At 46.2% G+C, this 24,524-nt stretch overlaps 1 protein-coding gene across 3 annotated transcripts in view; it reads left to right on the forward strand.

Annotated features, from left to right (window-relative positions):
- The first annotated feature begins 22,419 nt into the window (after positions 1-22,419).
- SHISAL1 (shisa like 1) overlaps positions 22,420-24,524 on the forward strand; it is a 203,201-nt gene continuing 201,096 nt past the window's right edge. For all 3 annotated transcript variants that reach the window (XM_063928912.1, XM_063928913.1, XM_063928911.1), the window contains exon 1: positions 22,420-23,123. The gene's annotated coding sequence lies outside the window, so the exon portion shown is untranslated. The remainder of the gene's footprint in view (positions 23,124-24,524) is intronic.

A 24,524-nucleotide genomic window follows, 5' to 3' on the forward strand; every position in this document is an offset into this window, starting at 1 on the left:
GCCCACTCCAGGCTCCTACCGATAATACCTGTAGAGCTGCACCAGTCTGTGAATCAACATCAGGCTGATGCGCAGGGAGAACTTAAAACAAGCTATATCTGAGCACCAGCTCTCTGTAAACAGTTCCTGTAGGTCTTCAACACCCCACCTATGTGTAACATCACAATGTATGACATCACATAGGGGTGGAGCAGTACGGCAGAATCTTTTTTTGGGGAGGGAGGGGTCTATTTTGTCAATCCCGGGCTCCACAATTTCTGATGGCAGCCTTGGTCCCGGCTTCATAGGACAGTACAGTCACTGTAATCCTAAACTGGTACTATAAGTTTGGTCTACGGTGAATGAACTGGGACAAACTTGTAAAAGATTGAATGATACTGAAAGATGCCCTTTGATGCAGCCAGACTGTTTTATGTACAGTATGCTGCAGGCAAATCTGATAGGCTGATGACAGCTGTAGCGTTTTATGGGAGTGGATCGCTCGCTAGCAGTTTTTAGCAGCCGTGCAAACGCATTGTTGCCGCCCACTGGGGAGTGTATTTTCGCTTTGCAGAAGAGCGAACGCCTGTGCAGCAGAGCGCCTGCAAAATCTTTTTTGTGCAAAACAAGACCAGCCCCTTCGTGTGCGTTGATTCTAACGACGGAGGGACGGCTTTTGACGTCATACACCCGCCCAGCGAACGCCCAGCCATGCCTGCGTTTTTCCTGCCACGCCTGCGTTTTTCTAAGCACTCCCTGAAAACGGTCAGTTGACACCCAGAAACGCCCACTTACTGTCAAACTTCCTGCGTTCGGCCGTGCGACAGTAATGTTCGTTACACTTTGTGCAAACCCACGATGCTCATTGTACCTGTATGACGCGCCTGCGCATTGCGGTGCATACGCATGTGCAGAAATGCCGATTTTTAGACTGATCGCTGCGCTGCGAACAACGGCAGCTAGCGATCAACTCGGAATGACCACCTATGTGTAATGTGATCAGGCAACCGCTGTTATAGAACCCTGGGGCAGATGTATTAACCTGTAGAAGGCATAAGGAAGTGATAAACCAGTGGTAAAGCGGTGATATGTGCAAGGTGATAACGCACCAGCCAATCAGCTCCTAACTGCTAATTTACATATGGGAGCTGACTGGCTGATATGTTTATCACCTTGCACATATCACTGGTTTATCACTTCTTATGCCTTCTCCAGGTTAATACATCTGCCCCCCTGTGTGATCGGAAAGGTCATCCTAACAGCTCAATGACTGGATCTGTATAGAACGTCATATATCTGGTCACTTTTTAATGGAAAATACCAGGTACATGGTTTATATGCTAACTATTTGGTTGCCATTCTAGCCATGGCCCTGGGTCCTCCGATATCTGCCGCTGTATGGTCATTCATAGAGGCACTGTCTTGTTAGTCTATTTTGGGTAGTACATACCTCCCAACATGACCATCTCCAGGAGGGACACAATCAGTGGCGGATTCAGGGGGGGGGGGGGGCACTCAGGCCCGTGCCCCCCCTGTCATTTGTGGCCTCCGTCCCCCCTAGGGCCGGCGCCGCACAGAGAGATTGTGTTACCAGCGGGCGCCCGTCTCCCTGCACAGCGCCCCCGCTTGTGTCAATGAGACACGCTGCCGCTCAGTCCGGCGGCAACGTGTCTCAGCTGTCAGGAGAGGAGAATGCCCGCCAGCGCAGTTGTGTCTGGCTCGGCGGCGTATAGCTGACTTCGTTCAAACCAGCCGCCGGTTCGTGAGCCAATCAGAGCTCGCGGACCGGCAGCCAATCAGAAGCCGCCGGTCCGCGAGCTCTGATTGGCTCACGAACCGGCGGCTGGTTTGAACGAAGTCCGCTATACGCCGCCGCGCCAGACACAGCCGCGCTGGCGGGCGCTCTCTTCTCCTGACTCACCCGTCCCTCACAGCCGGAGCCCGGAGGAGGAGGAGCAGCAGCAGCAGCAGTGCAGCAGCGGTAAGCAGCTGCAGCACTGGCTGCTGTGGGGGCAATTGTATACCTGGCACTGTGGGGGCAATTGGCTGGCACTGTGGGGCATTTGTATACCTGGCACTGTGGGGGCAATTGTTTACCTGGCACTGTGGGGGCATTTGTATACCTGTCAGGTATACAATTGCCCCCACAGTGTCAGATCCACAATTGCCCCCACAGTGTCAGGTATTACCTGACACTGTGGGGGCAATTGTGGATCTGACACTGTGGGGGCAATTGTGGATCTGGCACTGTGGGGGCATTTGTGAATCTGGCACTGTGGGGGCATTTGTGAATCTGGCACTGTGGGGGCATTTGTATACCTGGCACTGTGGGGGCATTTGTGGATCTGGCACTGTGGGGGCATTTGTGGATCTGGCACTGTGGGGGCATTTGTATACCTGGCACTGTGGGGGCATTTGTGGATCTGGCACTGTGGGGGCATTTGTGGATCTGGCACTGTGGGGGCATTTGTGGATCTGGCACTGTGGGGGCATTTGTATACCTGGCACTGTGGGGGCATTTGTATACCTGGCACTGTGGGGTCATTTGTATACCTGGCACTGTGGGGTCAATTGTGGATCTGGCACTGTGGGGGCAATTGTGGATCTGGCACTGCACTATTGGGGGCATATGTCTGTGTTTCACGTCCCATTTTAATTGGCCACACCCATTTTTTTGGCGCGCGCGCGCCGTGGGGCACAGTACCTCTATGGGGCACTCTCTGTCTGATTGGTCGCCGCTTAGCCCCGCCGGGAGTGCACACAGACGCTCTCATTCCAGTGAATGGGGCGCGTGCGTGTCACGGACACGTGCGCGCCCCAGACGCGGTGATAGGCCCAGGCACAGACGGAACTCCATCTGTAATGGTGGCTAAACTACAAGCAGACAAACTACTGGGGGCATTACCACTAGGAGGTGATAAAGCTGAATTCCTTTATCGTTTATATAACCCTTTATGAGGTCTAAGAACACTGTACGCTGACTACGTAAGAAGTACCGTAAGGGTACGCTAGTTGCGTATCGATCGCTTAGCCGTGATCGAGACGCTCAGGCGTCACGTTCACTCACGAGTAAGTGATCACAGGCAGGCACGCTATTGGCTACAGACAAACGTAATGATTCACTATGGCGTAGCGGACGCTCGAGACCACGAGGAGGTCACCAGCGGCGCAGACGCTCACAACGCTATACCTTTATATCTATATTTTTAACAATGAAATACACAGTATACCTTAGTGTTGAGACAGGGTGTAAGTGCAACCTGGTGTAACCTGATTAACTACAAAGCTGCTTGAGAGTCACCGACGCTCAAGTGAACACTTAACACTATAAGAAATACACAGATACTTGTTTAGGGTCCAAAGCCTATTATATGTATTATAACTAATATACTTGCAAAAAGGAATCACAGTACAAATGATACACTACAATATAACAGAGACTTCCTAACCAAAATAGCTACACTAGAAATACAATACAATACCAATCTAATACAATACAATACAATACTAGTCAAGGGGAGATATGGGAGAAAAGAGAAGGGAGAGAGAGAGAGACGGAGAGAGAGAGAGAGAGAGAGAGAGAGACGGAGAGAGAGAGAGAGAGAGAGAGATAGGGAGAGAGATGAGAGAAATGGCTCACAGTAAGACAATATGATTACGGAGAGAACTTACGCACAAGGGGAAACGATCGCAAGCGCTTCTGGACATCTAGCTTCCCGATTATCAGCAATGAGAACCGTTTGATGAGAAGTGAAAGCTGGATGTCACAGGCCCGTCTTTTATGCTCCACACACAATGCAATCCAATGGTCCCTACAATCTTATTATCCATTGGACACAGGAATTCGGCTTCGCATTATAACAAAGGTCATAGGTTGATTCATACAGGTGGGCTGTCTTGTATCAGTGGCCTTGGTTATGCAACACAATGGGTGATGACCAACACATTCCTGTCTTCTGGAGAGCTATTGTTTGGCGAATACAAAACAGAATCCTGTCTGGGTTTTGTTCTATATTCATGATGTCCACTTTCAGTTGAGACAATGACATCTCAGCCCTCATTCTCCTGGATACAAACCCTAATCCATTCGTAAACACAGGTGTTGGCCCTCCTCATTGAGTCTCAAAGCTCAGTGTAATTAAAGGCTATTGTACTCCGTCTGCGGGAAAGATACTGATTTGGAGTACAATTGATCTTCAATTACTATTCCGGTGCTTACCTTATGCATGTAAAGATATGAGGCCCTCCCAACATGCAAACTATTGTTTGGGGGATCTCTGAGGTCAAAGAGCCATTTGAGACCCACTGATACCTGTCTCCAACTGTTCAGGTGCATGACTAAGTAAGAACAAATAATAATAAATGGACATAACTTCTTATGTCCATAACTATTCGCACGAGCGATTAATCCGCTCCAAACCAACACCGGAATATTGCTATTTAAATACTCTTCCGATGGGTACCAAACACCACTGTATGACTCCTGTTAGACCCTTCGCACAATACAAAGAGGGATTCCTCCGTTCAGGGACATTCTATATTAACCAAACTTTCAGAATCTATCAAAGGGACCATGATCTACAAACTACCTTATTAATGAAAATATGTAACGATTGAGTCGCACGCTACGATTACATAAACTCTACCGTAAATACGCATACCGTGCGCCTGCGGGTGCCCGCGACTGTGAGTATGTGCACGTACGGGAGAGCGTACGCATGCGCAGCGCGGACATGAATGAGGTGCAAATATGGCAGTGTGCATAGAGATATTTTTCTGACTTTGACAGTCTACCCTTTGGCAGTCAATAATAACTGCCACCTTCTAAAACATTTCAAAAGGAGAAAAATATAGGTCAGGGGTTAATTCATTTCCATGGTTGGGTAGGGGAGGAGAGAGGAGTAGGTGTGAAGAGGGTATGACCTAGTGAGATAGCAGAAGCGTGTGTGTATGAGTCCATGTTTGGGGGGTCATGTATCATCGTGCCGTACGTGTTGTAAATCAAGCTTCGAGGTATTGCGAAGTATACATTTGAATTCCTTCTTATCCCGTATCAAGGGTCTGTGGATGGGCTGTCAAACTCTACCGAGCTCATTTTGGCTTTTAGTTGTAACAAAATGGGGATGCACATTTTAGTTGATGATACATGAATGGGGGAAGTATGTGGTTGCTGATATCTGTGCCTGTATTCCCTATCGACTATGTGTGTCATTACCTGAGGGTTGTAGAGATGAAGATAAAGAACACTTATGGAAAATGCAATGATATTCTATGTCAGGTAAATGTACATCTGTCGTTGAAGTTTTGTTCGGTATCAGTTGAAAGTCGTCTTCTTTGCGCTGTTTTGCTCGTTAGGCATGAGCAATAAGCTTTGTCAATGCCATCAGATTTACAAAAAATGTTGGGCTAGCGTAAGTTTAAGAATACTAGGGAAACTGGGGATCCATGGCAAAGTTCATCAAATGTCCATTTCTCAAGTGGTCAAAACTTCTTCTTTGGTCCATCCGTTGTCTGTATAGCGTCTCGTCAACTTCCTCGTCCAAGGGGGTCTTTTTATCTTGGAGAAAAGCAGAAAAACAGGTGAAAGAAACGGACCGTATAATCGCATTTTCATCACATCATGGTTTCTATCATTGGGTCATAAATCAAATCCAGGTTAATTACAGTTTCCTCACTCCTCAAGCTCATCACTCTTGTACTTTGTTTGCACTTCATTAAAGCCTGCCCGCATGTAAATATCAATCCAATAAATATAACAACACCCAAAATACATAGGAGAAACTTCCCAACATCCATTATGACTCCTTGAGCCCAGTCTCCCAAACCGGAGAACCAATTTCGCGGGTTCAACCATGACACCCAACTAGTCAGCTCATTACCTACAGCAGCAAGGGTGAGATTGTGTTTTTGGCAAAATTCCCACTTTAATTGGAGAATATCGTCCATCTTTTGGTCTATGACCTCTACCGGATCCTCGGAGCTATTTGTGATATACGTGCAACACTTTATGCCGTACTGTGTTGCCAATGTAACACAATATCCGCCTGTCACTGCTGTGAGGTAATTAAGAACCATCCTATGCTGAACTAGTTCTGTTTTGTAGGCTTGAAGTTCTCTTCCAGTGTATCTAAACGTGTCATCATACATTTCAGTGATATTATCTAACAAATTGGTGAGTGCGGAAATGTATTTATAATTCATCACTCCTCGAGCGGTGCGAGTGAAATCTAACGCTACCAGAACCTGAATCCCGGTGGATTCATGGATTAGATCAGAGGCCGGATGCTCTAACCTTTCTGACAGGTGTCTTTTAACTCGGTGCTCATAATGAGTGTGAGTATAAGGAGCTTGGGCACCACGGTGTATGTCTTTCATTTTGTCATGTGTTACAGTCATCACTTCTGGCAATACTTTTCCAATATAACACAATCCTTCAGAGTTTGGGGCAAGCCACTTGTACGCCTTTCTCCCGCATATGAAATATGCATCATCGGGGAGAACATATGGGACGGAGAAGGACATGACCATATTACAAACCTTCCAGGTGAAATCTCCTGACCCTAATTCTTCCATCTGCTTAATGCACGTATCAGACTGTACGATATGTGCACAGTATCCTGGTGATACTTCTCCAACTCTAGTAATTCTATTTCCTAGGGTGTATCTATACCGGAAAGATTTTCCTCTACTGGCTATGTGGCGTACAAGCTCTGTATCTGTAGGCATTCTATCTGCTCTATGCGAGAAGGTCATGGTAAGGTTGCTCCATGATACTTCCCAATTTCCCGGCTTTCGGGGATTGGAGATATTAAAACATAAGAGGGACCTATCCACATGGTATTGATGGAGCTTCAAGCTAGGAGGGCTGGAGATATTAAACCTCCTGTCCACCGGTCTCCCACCATTTAACTCAAGTACCTCCCCTATCGTTAAAGGAAATGGTACTAGCCCTGATTTGCTATGACCCTGAGGTACTTGAGAGCATACCCAACAATCGGTTTTGTTTAACACATTACCCACTAAGGAGTGATAGTCACTCAATGGATGCCGGTCCATATGGATATTAAAACTGGATTGGCATTTCTTTATGCACCCATCCTCAACCAAATTGTCACAAAGCCTACAGATACAGTTTTCTTCAGCTAACAATCCATCACAATTTCTTCTATCGGATCGTTTTCTGATACTCGCCTTTGCTTGTTGGTTAGGTTGATCTTGGAAAACTACGCCTCCATCATCATAATCGGAACCCATTCCAGAACCTCTCTCGACCTCTATGGTACTCTCGCCGGAACAGACTGCTCTGGTCAACATCATGGTTAACAGTAAAATCCGGATCACAGTCTCTTGGGGCAAGTCCATCTTTGAGGAGGAAATAGAGAAGAATGAGAAGGGGGAAAAAGAAATTTCAAGGGAGAGGGGATGGGAAGTGGAGAAAAAAAACAACAAAAGGGAGAGGGGAGTCGACAGCTGCTTTCAGTCTTCAAGGCTCAGGTGCTGCCTCAGTCCTCCTGGAACAGACACTCCAGTGATACAACCTCTACCGTCTGTTCCTTATCACGGGACTTCTCTGGATCAGCAACTTTCTTGCAGTGGGATGAATGGACCCAAGTCTCTCTCTCAGCAACCTTCAATGCTGTGGTGCTAGTCAATAAGACCTGGTATGGTCCTTCCCATCTATCAATAAGACAACCTGAGCGTAGAAAATTTCGTATCATTACATAATCCCCAGGTTCAATGTCATGACAATTACTATCTGGTAAATCAGGAATCGCCAACTTCAGATTATCATTTTGATTCCTTAACTGTTTACTCATGTTAATTAAGTACTTTACAGTTACTTCATTGTTACATTTCAAATCATCCTGAGGGTTAATCATGACATGCGGTTGTCGACCAAACAAGATTTCAAAAGGGGACAGATTAAGAGGGGACCTGGGAGTGGTTCTGATGCTATACAAAACAATGGGCAAAGCTTCTGGCCACGTCAATCCTGTCTCTGCCATTACTTTACTCAATTTATTTTTAATAGTGCTGTTCACTCTTTCGACCTTCGCACTCGCCTGTGGACGGTACGGAGTGTGCAGCTTGCTATCAATTCCCATCAACTTACACATTCCTTGAAAGACATCACCTGTAAAATGGGTACCCCTATCACTTTCAATGATTCTAGGGATACCATATCTACATACAAATTCCTGCACAATTTTCTTAGCTGTAAACATAGCGGTATTTGTAGCCGCTGGAAATGCTTCGACCCAATTCGAGAAAACATCTATACAAACAAGTACATATTTCAAATTCCGACATGGGGGTAATTGAATGAAGTCAATTTGTATTACCTGGAAAGGGCCGCCGGCAGGTGGGATATGGGATGGTTCTGTAGGTATTGCTTTTCCAATATTCTTTCTCAGACAGGTAAGGCATGACATTGCTCTTTTACTCGCATGAGAGGAGAATCCTGGGGCGCACCAATATGCTCTTACCAATTTGCACATCCCCTCCTTGCCTAGATGAGTCAGCCCGTGAGCTGCTTCAGCCAGACATGGAAGATATGTCCTGGGGGCCACTGGTTTACCATGTCCATCCGTCCAGAGCCCTGAGGACTCCTGGCCATATCCCTTTGCCTTCCAGACTGCCTTTTCCTGTGTGGAACACAAATTCTGCATCTCACACAACTTTTGTGTGTTGATGGTATTAAATACCATCAGTTGTGTGGTGTCTGTCTGTATGGGGGTAGCAGCTGCAAGCTTTGCAGCTTCGTCTGCTCGGCTGTTACCAAGTGATACTGGGTCTTGACTATATGTATGTGCTTTACATTTGATAACAGCCACTCTGTCGGGTTCCTGTATCGCTGTTAGAAGCCTTTTTATGTGAGCTGCATGCGCTATCGGTGTACCAGCTGCCGTCATGAAATTTCTGAGGCGCCATAGGGCTCCGAAATCATGAACTACCCCGAATGCGTATCTAGAATCGGTGTAGATATTGGCTGACTTACCCTTAGCCAATTCACATGCTCTGGTTAGGGCGACCAGTTCAGCAACCTGGGCTGAGTGAGGTGGGCCTAGCGGTTCCGCTTCTATGGTGTCTTGGTCATCTACGACTGCGTATCCAGTACACAAGTCTCCCGAGTCTGACTGTCTATGACAACTACCGTCCGTGTAGAACGTGAGTTCTGCATCTTCCAGTGGATTGTCACTGATGTCAGGCCTTGCGGTAAAATTTTGGGTCAAATATTCCATACAGTCATGTGTATCTTCCTTTGTATTAAATCCTCCTTCCCCATCATTCTCACCTTCCACCCTTTGTGCCTGACCAGGCACCCCTGGGAGATACGTTGCCGGATTTAATGCACTGCATCTCCTTATGGTGATGTTTACTGGGGCCATTAGTGCCAATTCCCATCTTGTAAACCTCGCTGATGAGACGTGTCTGGTTTGGGCAGAATTCAATAAGGCTGATACTGCATGTGGCGTATGGATTGTGAGGTTGTGGCCTAGCACGACATCTTCGCTTTTTGTCACTAGCAATGCTATCGCCGCAACGCTTCGCAAACATGTGGGGAGGGATCGCGCTACCGTATCTAGCTGAGCGCTGTAGTATGCAACTGGCCTGCTGGCATCACCGTGTTTTTGGGTTAGTACACCTGCTGCGCAACCAGCACTTTCTGTTCCGTATAGTTCAAAGGGTTTCCCATAGTCAGGCATACCTAGTGCTGGCGCCTGCGTTAGGCACTGTTTGAGTCTCTCAAATGCTGTTTCGGACTCGTCGGTATGCGAAATCCGATCAGGTTTGTTTGAGGAGACCATTTCCTGCAAAGGCAGCGCTAAAATGGAAAACCCTGGGATCCAATTACGGCAATACCCACACATTCCTAAAAACGTTCTGATCTGTTGCTGGGTTTATGGCAGTGTCATGTCTCTAATTGCTTGGATTCTATCAGCGGTCAGGTGTCTCAGTCCTTGTGTTAGACAGTGTCCCAAATATTTTACCTTAGTTTGGCATAATTGCAACTTGTCTTTGGAAACCTTATGTCCTGTGTCTGAAAGATGAAACAGGAGCTGTTTCGTATCCTTCAGGGATGCTTCCAGTGAATCTGAACACAGCAGTAAATCATCCACATACTGTATCAATACTGATCCACTCTCCGGTTGGAAAGACTGTAAACAATCATGCAAAGCCTGAGAAAATATACTTGGACTATCTATGAAACCTTGGGGTAGTCGAGTCCACGTGTATTGGACTCCTCTGTATGTGAATGCAAACAAATATTGGCTGTCAGGGTGCAGAGGTACCGAAAAGAAAGCGGAGCAGAGGTCAATAACAGTGAAAAATTTGGCAGTGGGAGGAATTTGCATTAGGATGACAGCTGGATTTGGCACTACGGGGAACTGACTCTCAACTATTTTGTTAATCCCCCTTAGATCCTGCACTAGCCTGTAACCCCTCCCCCCACTCTTTTTAACAGGGAAAATGGGACTATTGGCTGTGCTGGACGTTCTTACCAGAATGCCCTGTTGTAGCAAGCGCTCTATTACTGGGAAAACTCCTAACTCCACCTCTGGCTTCAGAGGATACTGTGGGATTTTTGGAGCTATCCTACCATCTTTTACTTGCACAACTACGGGAGCTACGTTTGCCATTAATCCAGTGTCCTGTCCATCTTTTGTCCAAAGTGACTCTGGTATTTGAGATGTCATCTCTTCTACTTGGGATGGATTCCTATTTGTCATAATGGAATGTGACATTAATTTTGATGGGGAGTCTAACATGTCTCGCACTTCCTGAGCGTGATTCTCGGGTATATCCAAGAATACACCTTCAGAAGTACAATAAATGACGCACCCCATTTTACATAGTAGGTCTCTACCCAGGAGATTGGTTGGTGCAGATGCAGCCAGCAAAAAGGAATGCTTGGTATGCAAAGGCCCTATTGTAATCTCGGCTGGTTTGCTAACAGGGTAGTGCTGGACTACTCCTGTTACTCCTATGGCTGGAATTGTCCTACCAGTGGTTCTCATGCCCACTGTCGAATTTATCACTGACTTGGCCGCCCCTGTGTCTACAAGAAAGTTTAAAGTTTTACCAGCTACATTGATTGCAATCTCTGGTTCACTTCCAAGACTGGCAATCAACTTAACTGGCTGCAGATTACAGGTATGGCCACACCCCTATTGGGTATGCTGACCTCCCTGAATCCCGTTGGCAGCAACTACTTGTGCGGGAGTTAGCTGGGAACTGCCAGAGGCATGCCAGTCTCTGTTCGGGGGATATCTTTTTGTTTCCCCTGCATGTGGCTCGTAACTCCGCCTCTGTGGACCCTGATCCCAATGTCGTGCGTTGTGTCGTTGTCTAGGGGGTTGGTATGATTTTGGTACATTTCTTACTCTACAGTCTCGTGCATAATGTCCCTGTCTGTTACAAGAATAACATGTTATCACATTTGACTTACTTACAGGATTCGGTGGTACATACGCAGGCTGCTTTGTGGTCAGCGCCTGTATACTTACTGACATTAACTTATCACTTTGAGACTCCCTGTGTCTGGTGATGTTTCTGTCGTGATCAATAGCAGCCTCTCTCAAGGTGGACACTGACAGACCTCGCCAACATGGTTGCGTGGTCTGTACCCTAGCCTTTAATGTTTCCTTTAAACCATCCATCAGTACAGATACTGCTACTTCTTGATGGTTTGGGTTGGTCCTAATGTCTTCTATACCAGTGTATTTTGCCATTTCTAATAGTGCCCGGTGAAAATATTCTGCTGCCGTTTCGGACTCCTTTTGCTTAATGGAGAATATTTTATTCCATTTAACAACGGCTGGGAAATACTCTTTTAGCTGTAAATTTATCCTTTTTACATTATCTTTGTCGTACACATCTGTAAGCGGTATATCTTTATCTAGTCCACAATCAGCCAAGAATTGAACTGAGTCGACATTGGAAGGTAAGCAAGCTCTTAGTACTATCTGCCAATCCTTATTATTGGGCTCTAAAGTGTTTCCTAGATCCCTGATGTATTTTTGGCTTGCAACTAAATCTTTTCTGGGGTCTGGGAATTCAGACACTATGGTCCTCAATTCCATTCTAGTAAACGGGCAATACATGGCAATGTTCCTAACGGGTGTGGCTCCTGATGCATCTGTTTTCCCATTGGGAACTACTATCACCTTAACTGGATTAATTCTAACAACTTCACTCTGTGTAGATTCTACAGCTTGTTGTGGTACAATTGTCTCAGCATAATGCATGGTGCCGTACTTACCCGTTGACACGACCTCACCTATCCCTCCGCTAGGGGCCTTCACTAATCTCGTGAGTGGAGCAGTTCCTACTGTGGTTTCTGATATGGTGGCCGCTAGAGAGAGCGCTGAAATTGTTGCCGAATCGTCTTCTTGATCACACTCCTGAGGAAAGTTCAAGACAGGGTACAACTTGCACGGGTTAATAATTGCATGGGTTACTTGGTTAACATCATTAACAGTTACAGGGTTGCTAAGTGTTTGTGTTTTACACCCCAGTGCGTTTTTCTCCGCAATCAATTTCTCTCCTGCAATATAAGGTGGTGGCGGGGCTGTGGCTATCAGTTTCCTGACTGCCCCAGATCCCGCCGCTAGAGCCAAACCTCTCTGTATCTCACCTTCCTGGTGCCACAACTGTAAATAATCATGATGCTGGATTCGTCTCTTTGTTGATTTTATGAGACATATCCTCCTCCTTAAATTTTGTAACACTTCTGGGCTGAAGCTACCTATTCTTGGGAATTTCTCCCTGTCTTGTACAGTCATTCTCTCCCATTCATCACATAAACCTTCTGTGTGACTTCCGTATTTCTCACACATGATGTACCTTGCCGACCCGACTGGTCGGTTCTCTGAATCAACCCGAACCGAGGTTGATCGCCCCCTACCTGAACAACTGGCCCCCATAATCTGCAGGTGTTGCTTACTACTCCTTTGATCTTTATATCACGGTCTTCAGCGAACCCTTACAGCAAACCAAATTATTCAAAATAGGCCGGCGGTGGCGGTTTACCGAGTACCCCACTCACTCGCTCACGTCGACCAATACGACCTGGTCACACCGATATGGTGCTGGCGTACTCGACCTAGAGCACCTACCAAAAACCTTCAGTTTACTGGAACATGCGAGGGTTATCCGAAGAACACTTACTCTTTCCAGTAAAGGTGGGGTTGTTAGATAGTTCCTGAGTGACCAGCGAACTTCCCTTCCAAAAATAAAAAATTACACAAATCACGTCAGAATGTACAACTAGCGTTTATGACCTTTGTACGCAAAATGATACTAGTCAGGTTTACTAATGCACACAATGACGTGCGGTACAATCGTTCAGTACATAAGCACTACTTGTTATGTACTGAGAGATCAATGGAATCGAAAATTTCGGCTGCGAATTCCTTCAGCCAGAGCTTATATGGCCTATATGGGTTCTGCACCAACCCCCGGGGTTGTGCCTCTTACCTTTATAGCGGACTTCTTTGTCTCCTTATGACCTCCTGGTCTGTGTGGTCCGCTATACTCTAATGCTCAAATATTTTATTTAACCAAGGATGCCTCCCTAGCCACCGTATATGTCACTTACACGTATGTCCCTTACGAGTACCCGATTTCTTTTTGGTTCAACCTCTAAGTTATATAAACTTATGTGATAAAAAACACACTCACTCAACACATGTACACTTTCGTTTCTATATCTATTTCTGCGCAGAAATTTTCTTTAGCCCAGCTGTGTTACCAATTAGGAGCAGGATCTGTTAAACTAAATTTCAGATTTCCAAAAATAGACTTGCGTTATTTACCGCGTCGCGTTATCTACCGCTTTGCGCTAATTATCGCCTTTGCGTTAATTCAACTTATCGTGACTTGAGCTACGTGGGCGTAGCCGGACACTCCGCTGCGTAATGTACGCTGCGTGCCTCGGCCTTTGGATTGCGTACGCAAGTCTCAGTTAGGGACACGTGTACGCAAAACAAAGATCCACCGTAACACAATTTATACTTTTATCAATGTAGATGATCCCTGATCATCCACCGCGTACCCCACTGGCTTTGCCTTATCTCCCAGGCAAACCGTGTGTTGGTCTATACTTTAACTATTACCTCTATTCTTAAACTATGAAATAACAGCAAGTCTCTTTTAGCGCTTTTCTATCAACTATAAAACTGGCAAACAGGATAGTGATATACGAAAATTTTAAATGAAAAGGAAATACAGATGTATACGTAAAGCAGAAGAAAAATACAGTTTTAAAAGACACTAGCGTTTTGTTCTTACCTCCGGTTCCCGGATTCCTTCAGCACTCTTTATCTAAGCAAAGCAGACGCTTATCCCGTCAGCACTGCGAGACAACCTCCCGCCCTTTGCTGAGGGATAATGTCTGCTGATCTACCTAGTGCAGATATGTGAAGGACTGGACGGCCCCCAATTGATAAAGCTGAATTCCTTTATCGTTTATATAACCCTTTATGAGGTCTAAGAACACTGTACGCTGACTACGTAAGAAGTACCGTAAGGGTACGCTAGTTGCGTATCGATCGCTTAGCCGTGATCGAGACGCTCAGGCGTCACGTTCACTCACGAGTAAGTGATCACAGGCAGGCACGCTATTGGCTACAGACAAACGTAATGATTCGCTATGGCGTAGCGGACGCTCGAGACCACGAGGAGGTCACCAGCGGCGCAGACGCTCACAACGCTATACCTTTATATCTATATTTTTAACAATGAAATACACAGTATACCTTAGTGTTGAGACAGGGTGTAAGTGCAACCTGGTGTAACCTGATTAACTACAAAGCTGCTTGAGAGTCACCGACGCTCAAGTGAACACTTAACACTATAAGAAATACACAGATACTTGTTTAGGGTCCAAAGCCTATTATATGTATTATAACTAATATACTTGCAAAAAGGAATCACAGTACAAATGATACACTACAATATAACAGAGACTTCCTAACCAAAATAGCTACACTAGAAATACAATACAATACCAATCTAATACAATACAATACTAGTCAAGGGGAGATATGGGAGAAAAGAGAAGGGAGAGAGAGAGACGGAGAGAGAGAGAGAGAGACGGAGAGAGAGAGAGAGAGAGAGAGATAGGGAGAGAGATGAGAGAAATGGCTCACAGTAAGACAATATGATTACGGAGAGAACTTACGCACAAGGGGAAACGATCGCAAGCGCTTCTGGACATCTAGCTTCCCGATTATCAGCAATGAGAACCGTTTGATGAGAAGTGAAAGCTGGATGTCACAGGCCCGTCTTTTATGCTCCACACACAATGCAATCCAATGGTCCCTACAATCTTATTATCCATTGGACACAGGAATTCGGCTTCGCATTATAACAAAGGTCATAGGTTGATTCATACAGGTGGGCTGTCTTGTATCAGTGGCCTTGGTTATGCAACACAATGGGTGATGACCAACACATTCCTGTCTTCTGGAGAGCTATTGTTTGGCGAATACAAAACAGAATCCTGTCTGGGTTTTGTTCTATATTCATGATGTCCACTTTCAGTTGAGACAATGACATCTCAGCCCTCATTCTCCTGGATACAAACCCTAATCCATTCGTAAACACAGGTGTTGGCCCTCCTCATTGAGTCTCAAAGCTCAGTGTAATTAAAGGCTATTGTACTCCGTCTGCGGGAAAGATACTGATTTGGAGTACAATTGATCTTCAATTACTATTCCGGTGCTTACCTTATGCATGTAAAGATATGAGGCCCTCCCAACATGCAAACTATTGTTTGGGGGATCTCTGAGGTCAAAGAGCCATTTGAGACCCACTGATACCTGTCTCCAACTGTTCAGGTGCATGACTAAGTAAGAACAAATAATAATAAATGGACATAACTTCTTATGTCCATAACTATTCGCACGAGCGATTAATCCGCTCCAAACCAACACTGGAATATTGCTATTTAAATACTCTTCCGATGGGTACCAAACACCACTGTATGACTCCTGTTAGACCCTTCGCACAATACAAAGAGGGATTCCTCCGTTCAGGGACATTCTATATTAACCAAACTTTCAGAATCTATCAAAGGGACCATGATCTACAAACTACCTTATTAATGAAAATATGTAACGATTGAGTCGCACGCTACGATTACATAAACTCTACCGTAAATACGCATACCGTGCGCCTGCGGGTGCCCGCGACTGTGAGTATGTGCACGTACGGGAGAGCGTACGCATGCGCAGCGCGGACATGAATGAGGTGCAAATATGGCAGTGTGCATAGAGATATTTTTCTGACTTTGACAGAGGCTAAACTAAAGAGGGGGGGGGGTTAAACTACTGGGGTCATAACTGCAGGGGCATTACCACTGGGGGCATAACTACTAGGGCGCTAAATGACTGGGGGCATTACTACAGGCAACATTACTACTGGGGGCAATACGGGCATTGCATAAGGGGCACCACTACTATGGGGTCTATATAAGGGGCACTGCCAGTACAGTGGACATTGCATAATGAGCGCTACAACTGTGGGCATTGTATAAGAAGCGCCACCTCACATGCACCGAAGCCGCACGCAAATGTACTTGCCCCTTCCATGGTGCCCCCCTATCATTTTCTTCTGGATCCGCCCCTGGACACAATGCTCTGCTTCTGGACTTTTTTCTTAATTTGTGATTGCCAGCACCTGTTTTGAACAGGTAAATGAATAAAGAAAGGTGTTTCAGAACAGGTGATGGCAATTATTATTATTATTATTATTATCCTTTATTTATATGGCGCCACAAGGGTTCCGCAGCGCCCAATTACAGAGTACAAATGCACATAAAAAATAGGAAAACAGTGACTTACAGTTGAATACAATATAGGACAAGTACAGGGCAGCTAAGCATAACTACACCAGTAAACATAGAGATAAGTTCCAGGTGGTCAAAAAACTGTGGGATCTGGGCGGTTGAGGATTATTAAAGTAAGAAAAGTATAAGCACATGAGGGAAGAGGGCCCTACTCGTGAGAGCTTACATTCTAAGGGGAGGGGTAGACAGACAGGGATGACACAGATGGGGTACATAGAGAGCGTGGAACAGAGGGTTATGTTGAGATTTGGCTACGTTTGGTAAAGAAATGGGTCTTAAGAGCCCGTTTGAAGTTTTGTAGAGAGGTGGAGAGTCTGAGGGGGAGAGGTAAAGAATTCCAGAGAAATGGAGCAGCACGTGAAAAATCTTGGAGATAGGAGTGGGAGGAAGTAATCAGAAGACAGGAGAGACGGCGTGCATTAGCAGAGCGAAGAGGACGGGTGGGAGAGTAAAGGGAGATAAGGTCAGAGATGTAGATGGGAGAGGAATCATACATCCTCCTGGAGAGGGTCATGTTGGGAGGTATGGTAGTATTATCCTTTAGGTATCTCCAAATAGGGCAGATGTAGTAACCTGGAGAAGGCATAAGGAAGTGATAAAGCAGTGTTAAGTGCAAGGTGATAATGCACCAGCCAATCAGCTCCTAACTGTTAATTTACATAGCTGATTGGCTGGTGTTTTTATCACCTTGCATTTATCACTGGTTTATCACTTCCTTATGCCTTCTCCAGGTTTATACATCTGCCCCAATATCCTGATGTAATGCCCACTTTCAGAATTTCAATATGGATGGTATGCCGACATGGTAATTATGTCAATAAGCATTTTAGTAGTCACAATGTTGACAGTACATTTTTAATGCGAGGTTTAGGGCTATGGTCATGGTTAGGGATAGAGAAAAAACGTTATGTAGACATGTCAACTGTTGACATGTACAATGTTAATATTATGTTAATATCAAAATGTAACTGCCGACATAACATCCATGTTGATATTCAGAACGTGTCAACATAACATACAACACACCAATTTGATGTAGGCGTGCACTAGTTCCCGCATATTTTATGTAAAGGACCATTCATCATTCGGAGTCCAATCCGTGGTGCCAAGATGGTGGTGGCCTCTGCCCCCCCTTCACTTCCCCGATGTAGACACTGCAGCAGCAGCAGTCTCTCTACCCAGCACAGAACATACGCCAACATGACCCTCTCCAGGAGGGACAGAAAGCTCTGCTTCTGGATTTTTCTCTTAATTTATGATTGCTGGCACCTGTGCCGAACAAGTAAATGGATAAGAAAGGTGTTTCAACACAGGTGATGGCGATCATAAATTAAGGGATGCAAAGAGGGATCCGCTCTATGTATTTGTGAACGTCCCAAGATACCTTTTCGTATTGGTTGAACATGTACTTACAGCTAACATGCCCTTTAATTAAATATCATATGGTGAGTGTACAAGGCTTTGTTTCTGCCCGGGATATTGGCTAGTTCTGTGTTCATTGCTCTGTGTTTGCAGAGAGTGTCCCCGCAGTGCTGGAGGCTGGGATTCCCACTCTGTGTGCAGCTTGCTGGCTGTCGGTGGAACTTGCAGCTAGTTATCTACTAACTCTCATGCACAGTGACACATTGCTCACCCAGTACTTTAGGCACAGCTGCTAAACTTGCCTTGCAACTGACAAATCTTATTTATCAGGACAAAAGGGATTTATTGAAATGCAGAAAGCTGAGCCTGACTGTCTGGTTGCGATTCACAGTAATAATAGAACTAATCACAGGGAAAGTCTTGCAACATGTGTCTTATATCAGATTTCAAAACAATTCTTTATATCCTTTGCCATTTTATTAGTTACATTATTATTTTTTTACGTTTATTATTAGATTTGAGGTACAGGACCCGTTCAAAGCAAGATCATGTGCACACAGCAGACATGTTTTATATTACCTTTTATTGCACCAACTAACTCTATTGTTCTGTTTTACTGGGAACTAATAATAGGGATGCTTGTGAGAAATAACACTGTATACACACAGGAGTAAATGTCTTACCGCCACAAGTGTGTGTATAGGATAATAAATAGCATATTCATCATAATGTCAAGGTTGTCCAGACAGCATCATGTTTGCCAGGCATGCTAGCATTATCCGAGATATGATGTATTTTCATAAACATTCCGCAATGGGGTTGAGTGTTTGGCTCTAATCATGGGCAAGTTGTACAACACTGATCTGTCTTCGCTGTCTGCTGTCCAGTGGAGGTCAACGTCTCACGAATGGCCTTACAGCTGCCCGTAATTTGACACATGCATACTATCGCCTGGAAGGGAAGGGGGGGGGGGGGGGGGAGCAGTGTGCAAGAGCCCTCCTCCCTCAATGCTGTCCACCAGAATCCTCTGCGGATGGTGCCATCTTCGATGTGTTATTGCAGAGCGTGATGCATGCACAGAAGTTAGCATAGGTTCTGGAACAGTTCCAAAGTTCTTGCTTATACCTGCGCCAGCACCACTTTTTCTGAAGATATGACCGTAAGATTAAATGGGGGAGGAGGGGACGGGGGCATCTGCTGTGGGTACACTGTGGCATCTGTTCTGCAGTGCGGTGCAGGGTTTTCCCTTCACCAGGGGCCCGTGTGTAATGCACCCATTATAGATAAGCCACTGCCCTTTTGCTCAAACTAGTCAGTGACGGGAAGCATTTGATATCCCGGCTGTCGGGATCCCTGTGCTCTGCATATCGGCGCTGGTATCCTGATCGCCGGGATACCGACAACTATTCTCCATCTTTTCCGGTGTCCACGACACCTCTGGAGGGAGAATAAATAGCGTGGCGCGCCTAGCATTCCACCGTACCCGCAGCATGGCGACTGCAGCGAGGGGCTCTTTTGCGCTGGGATCCCGAACGCCGGTATATCGTAGTACTCCTGTCAGTGACTTGGGGGTACATACAATATCCCGGCATCCCGAAGCAGGTATTTTAACCCTCCCCCTAACCCAAAACCCCCTTCCCCGTGCAACCTAACCATAACCCTTCCCGGTGGTGCCTAAACCTATCCTCCTCTTCTCATAGCCTAAACCTAGAACGACGCAGCCTAACCCTGACCCTCCCCGGTGGTGCATAACGCCCCCTCCCCGCAGCCTAACAATAACCATGTACCCCTATAACTTCCTGCACAGTGCGGCTGAGGAGTTCAGATCATCATCAAGATACTATCTAGAAGGAAAATGTATCATCAACTCGGGCGCGGTATGTTAGATAGACAAGACTTAGGTTGACAGTGTCTAGGTCGACCACTATTGGTCGACAGTAAGTAGGTCAACATGGGTTCTAGGTCGACAGGTACTCTAGGTCGACATGTACTAGGTCAACTAGGTCGTTTTTTTTGTATAGTGAACGGGAACCCCAATTAGTGCACCGTGTCCCCTCGCATGGCTCGCTTCGCTCGCCATGCTTCAGGCAAGGTGCCTCGCTGCGCTTGGCACAGGTTACCATTCGCAATAGTAGTCCACGTGGATTGTAAAGTATGAATAAATAAAAAATAAAAATGAGAAAAAAAGTGTGAAAAACTTGTCGACCTTTTGTCATGTCGACCTAGTACATGTCGACCTAGAGTCCCTGTCGACCTAGAAACCATGTCGACCTACTTTCTGTTGACCAATAGTGGTCGTCCTAGACATTGTTGACCCAAGTCTTGTCGACCTAGAGACCGGATCCCCATCAACTCCTATTAGAAGTAAAAACTTCTGGGAAATTCAGTAGATCTGACAGTACATCCCTGTGAGTCGGTGCTTCAGCCCTGGGATTCTCAAGAAGCAAGACAAGGAAAAAGGGATAATGCTGACATGGAATTTCCATTTACAAACAGACTGTTTCTCCCTCATTAGGACTCACCCATGCGGGATGGGATTTTCTGTTCAGCGTATGCTGTATGCAAGACAACCTGCTGAAATTTTTCTTAAAAACTTATAAAAGTTAGAAACATTTTTATGTTACTCCCTTGAGTCAATGTCGCTAATGCAGAGCTGAATTTGCAGCTATTTGGGTGTGTAGAATTTGGGTGCATCCACCCTTACACCTGGAGAGGCAGAACTGGAGCTGTAAGAGGTAAAGTTCCAAATGCATCCCATGCAGACATGCAAATATTTGCAAGTGCATCTGCTAGGGGGTGTATATTTGCTATCAGGGCGCCAAGAGGGTGGTGGAGTGTGTATACCTGGGTCCAGGCCTGTCTGGGGAGACTAGAGGGGTCCGAATCAGCTCAGTGGCAAACGCAGGATTTGTAGAGGGGGGTTTCCAAATGCAATCCACAGTCTACCACTTTGCAGAACATGGAATACAGGTTAATATTTAACACTACAGATGGTCTATAGTACAGGCTGTAGCAAACATATTTAAATAACATAAATAAGATAAGTGGTCAGGAAAAAATTAAACATACAATAATAAATACACAAACCTAATAGAACCAGCACTGCACTTTCTAAGCACACGTTCTCCCACCACATGTTAAGGCTCCTGTCTCTTCTTTCTGGTAGCTACTCTCTGGTCCAGTGCACTGATTGAGGACTCAGAACCACACAGAGCAAACTTGTTAGAAGAAGCCGTTACCTCTGGGCATGTGCAGCAGCTCTGCTCTGTCCCTTATACTGCATGATGTGGCAGCAGCTCCAGTAATCGTATTATATACCATTGCTATTGTTGTCATAATTTGAGCCACTTGCCATGAGGAGGGGGGTTTCCAGGCAACCTGACCCTCTCCCCCCCCCCCCCCCCCCCTTACCCCCTGGGTTTGCCTATGCAGCTGTGGGGGTGGAACAAAACTCCCTTGTCGGCACTCACCCCTGTCGACACGTTCGGAACAGCGCAGTACAGGGGATGGGGGGGGGAATGTTGGGCATGTACCCACAATTGGGCAGCCCCCACTTAAGCACCAGGGGCCCGCATGATGTATAGGCAGCCCTGCCTGCTACAGTGAGGGGGCAGTATGCTCTGGTGATAGAAATAGCTGTATGGATCTCATGTGTCTTATGTGCGGAAATACGCTTCTTTTGCGAGCTTGTTTCTTTTGCGCAATTTAGTCTCTGTGCATAAGCCTCAATATTCACATAAACCGCCCCCTACTGCGGATAATATAATTCTGGGAAATGTCATTATCCTGGATCAGCCACCTTGTACTTTTTCCTTTTTATTTCTTTTTAAATATCCTTCAATTTTTTTTAACCCAGAATGAAATGGAGTAAAATTAGGCAGCCCCCCACCCCTACCCCCAAGTCAGTAACATCTGATAGGACAGCCCTGCACCCACATTGTGCTGTATGGATAATGGTGACACTATTCCTTATTGTATCTGCAATATATAAGCATGGGTAAAGCCACAGGAAACAAGGAGGCTGAATGACTACACAAATTAATTTTGAGCTGAACATGGACAGATGTCACCAAGCGATCCTGGTAATAGGAGAAGAGAAGGAAGAGAGCAGGGACAGGGGGAGACAGCTCCACCTGAAATGATGAAACAAACGTGGGGAGTGAAAGCTGCTCCCCCCCACCCTTTGCTTAAAAAGGGGAGGTGTGGTTTGGGGGGGGGGGGGGGGGGGGGAGTGATTCTGGCAGCTAAAGAATAATTGCCCAGATCCTTCATCTCTGAGCTGCCACTGTGATAGTAGCGGCAGATCCCCGGGCAGAGACAGCCACCGTCTGACCTCTCTCATCTACTTTCTGGAGGAGAGCCAGGGAGCAGAGGCAGCAGCATCCAGCGTGCTTCCCAGAACACAGGGGGTGTGATAGGGAGACAAGGAGCACAGAGCGGGGACTCTCACTGGCACAGAGTGTGGAGACGGAGAGGGTGCCTGGGAGCTGCGTCCTGCTGAGCCTGGGAACTGCGCTCTGCACCTGGGAGCTGCACCTTGCGCCTGGGAGCTGCGCCTCGCGCCTAGGAGAATTGCGCTCTGCACCTGGAAGCTGCGTCCTGCTGCGCCTGGGAGCTGCGTCCTGCTGCGCCTGGGAACTGCACATTGCGCCCGGGAGCTGCGTCGTGCGCCTAGAAACATTGCGCACAGCCTCACCAGTCCCCAGGCTGGACCCGCACCACCAAAGACCTGTCTGGGAATGGTTTGCACCCCCCTGATCCAGCTGAGACCCCCCCAGGACACCGCTGGCATGATACGGATGTAACCCCAGCTGTGGTCACTGCTATGGTTTGGATCCCCCCTCCTGCCTTGGAGTATAGGATTTGGGTGAGGATGCATTTATACACCGAGTCAGGGTTCGGGAAGAGAAACCCCCTCTGCTCAAAGGTGAGTACCTGCAGCCCCTGTCCCCTCACACCTGTCACTCTCTGCCTGTGATCTATGGATAACTTACTGATCAGATAGTGGGCTGGTGGCTGTGTAGAGTTTCTGCCCTGTATACGGTATTTTATACTGTACTTCTGACTGGTTCTGCATTATTCCCTGCATGTTCCATAGTGAGAGAGACCCTGTATAAATGACATCATATTAATGTTTAGCTGATACAATGTTGCATAGTGAGAGCCCCTATACAGCTGCCATTATACATAATATTATCAGATATCAGATACCTCTGTCCACCAGCTACTCAGTGCCCCCATACACACAGGTGCAGCTGCTCAGTGCCCCCATACACACAGGTGCAGCTGCTCAGTGCCCCCATACACACAGGTGCAGCTGCTCAGTCTGTGGTCTCTGGGTGCTGCTACTGTGTGTCTATATGGGGAACACACAATAGGGGAGGAACTTCCAGAACTACAATAGGATCACTTGATCAACATCAATACATGTAAAGTGTACAGTGCAGTGTATGTGCGGCTTACTGAGCACATGACAGGCAATGTGTGTCATGTATGTAGTAAATACAGTGGGGAATGTATGTACAATGTAATATCTATACAGTAACGTGTTGTAGGATACATTCAGCAGGTGCTTTGTGTTGTGCACTATGGAGGACATTCTGTAGTGTTGGCAGCTGACACTAGCCCTGTGCCACAGAGCTAGCAATCTAGGTTATGGCAAATGTCTGTGTGTTGTCATGGAACTTTCACATTGCTTATACTGTACATTTCTATGTTTTATGGGGAATCATATCACCCCTGTATAACATGCAAACATACTGTCACTAACATACAGTACTAAGGAAAACTACACACATGAACGTACATATATACTGTATACAGCATGTGCCTGGCAGGCAATTGTAGATTAAGAAGCCCCAACATATACTGTCATCCATGCTGGGACTTGTAGTTCTACAAAAGCTGTTCAGCCTCACAGTGCCTACCCCTAGTTTAGAAATGAATGAATAGATGGATGGATGGATGGATGGATGGATGGATGGATGGATGGATAGATAGATAGACACCCATTGCAAATAATTAGCCTACTCCTTTATCGGTTATATGCAGACAACGTACAGCACCAGTTACATACAGAGGCACAGTACGGCACCAGTTACACACAGAGGCACAGTACAGCACCATCTACATACAGAGGCACAGTACAGCACCAGTTACACACAGAGGCATAGTACAGCACCAGTTACATACAGATACACAGTACAGAACCAGTACAGAGACACAGTACAGCACCAGCTACATACAGAGGCACAGTACAGCACCAGTTACACACAGAGGCACAGTACAGCACCATCTACATACAGAGGCACAGTACAGCACCAGATAC

This window comes from Pseudophryne corroboree, chromosome 6, assembly GCF_028390025.1.
Source record: "Pseudophryne corroboree isolate aPseCor3 chromosome 6, aPseCor3.hap2, whole genome shotgun sequence".
NCBI lineage: Eukaryota > Metazoa > Chordata > Amphibia > Anura > Myobatrachidae > Pseudophryne > Pseudophryne corroboree.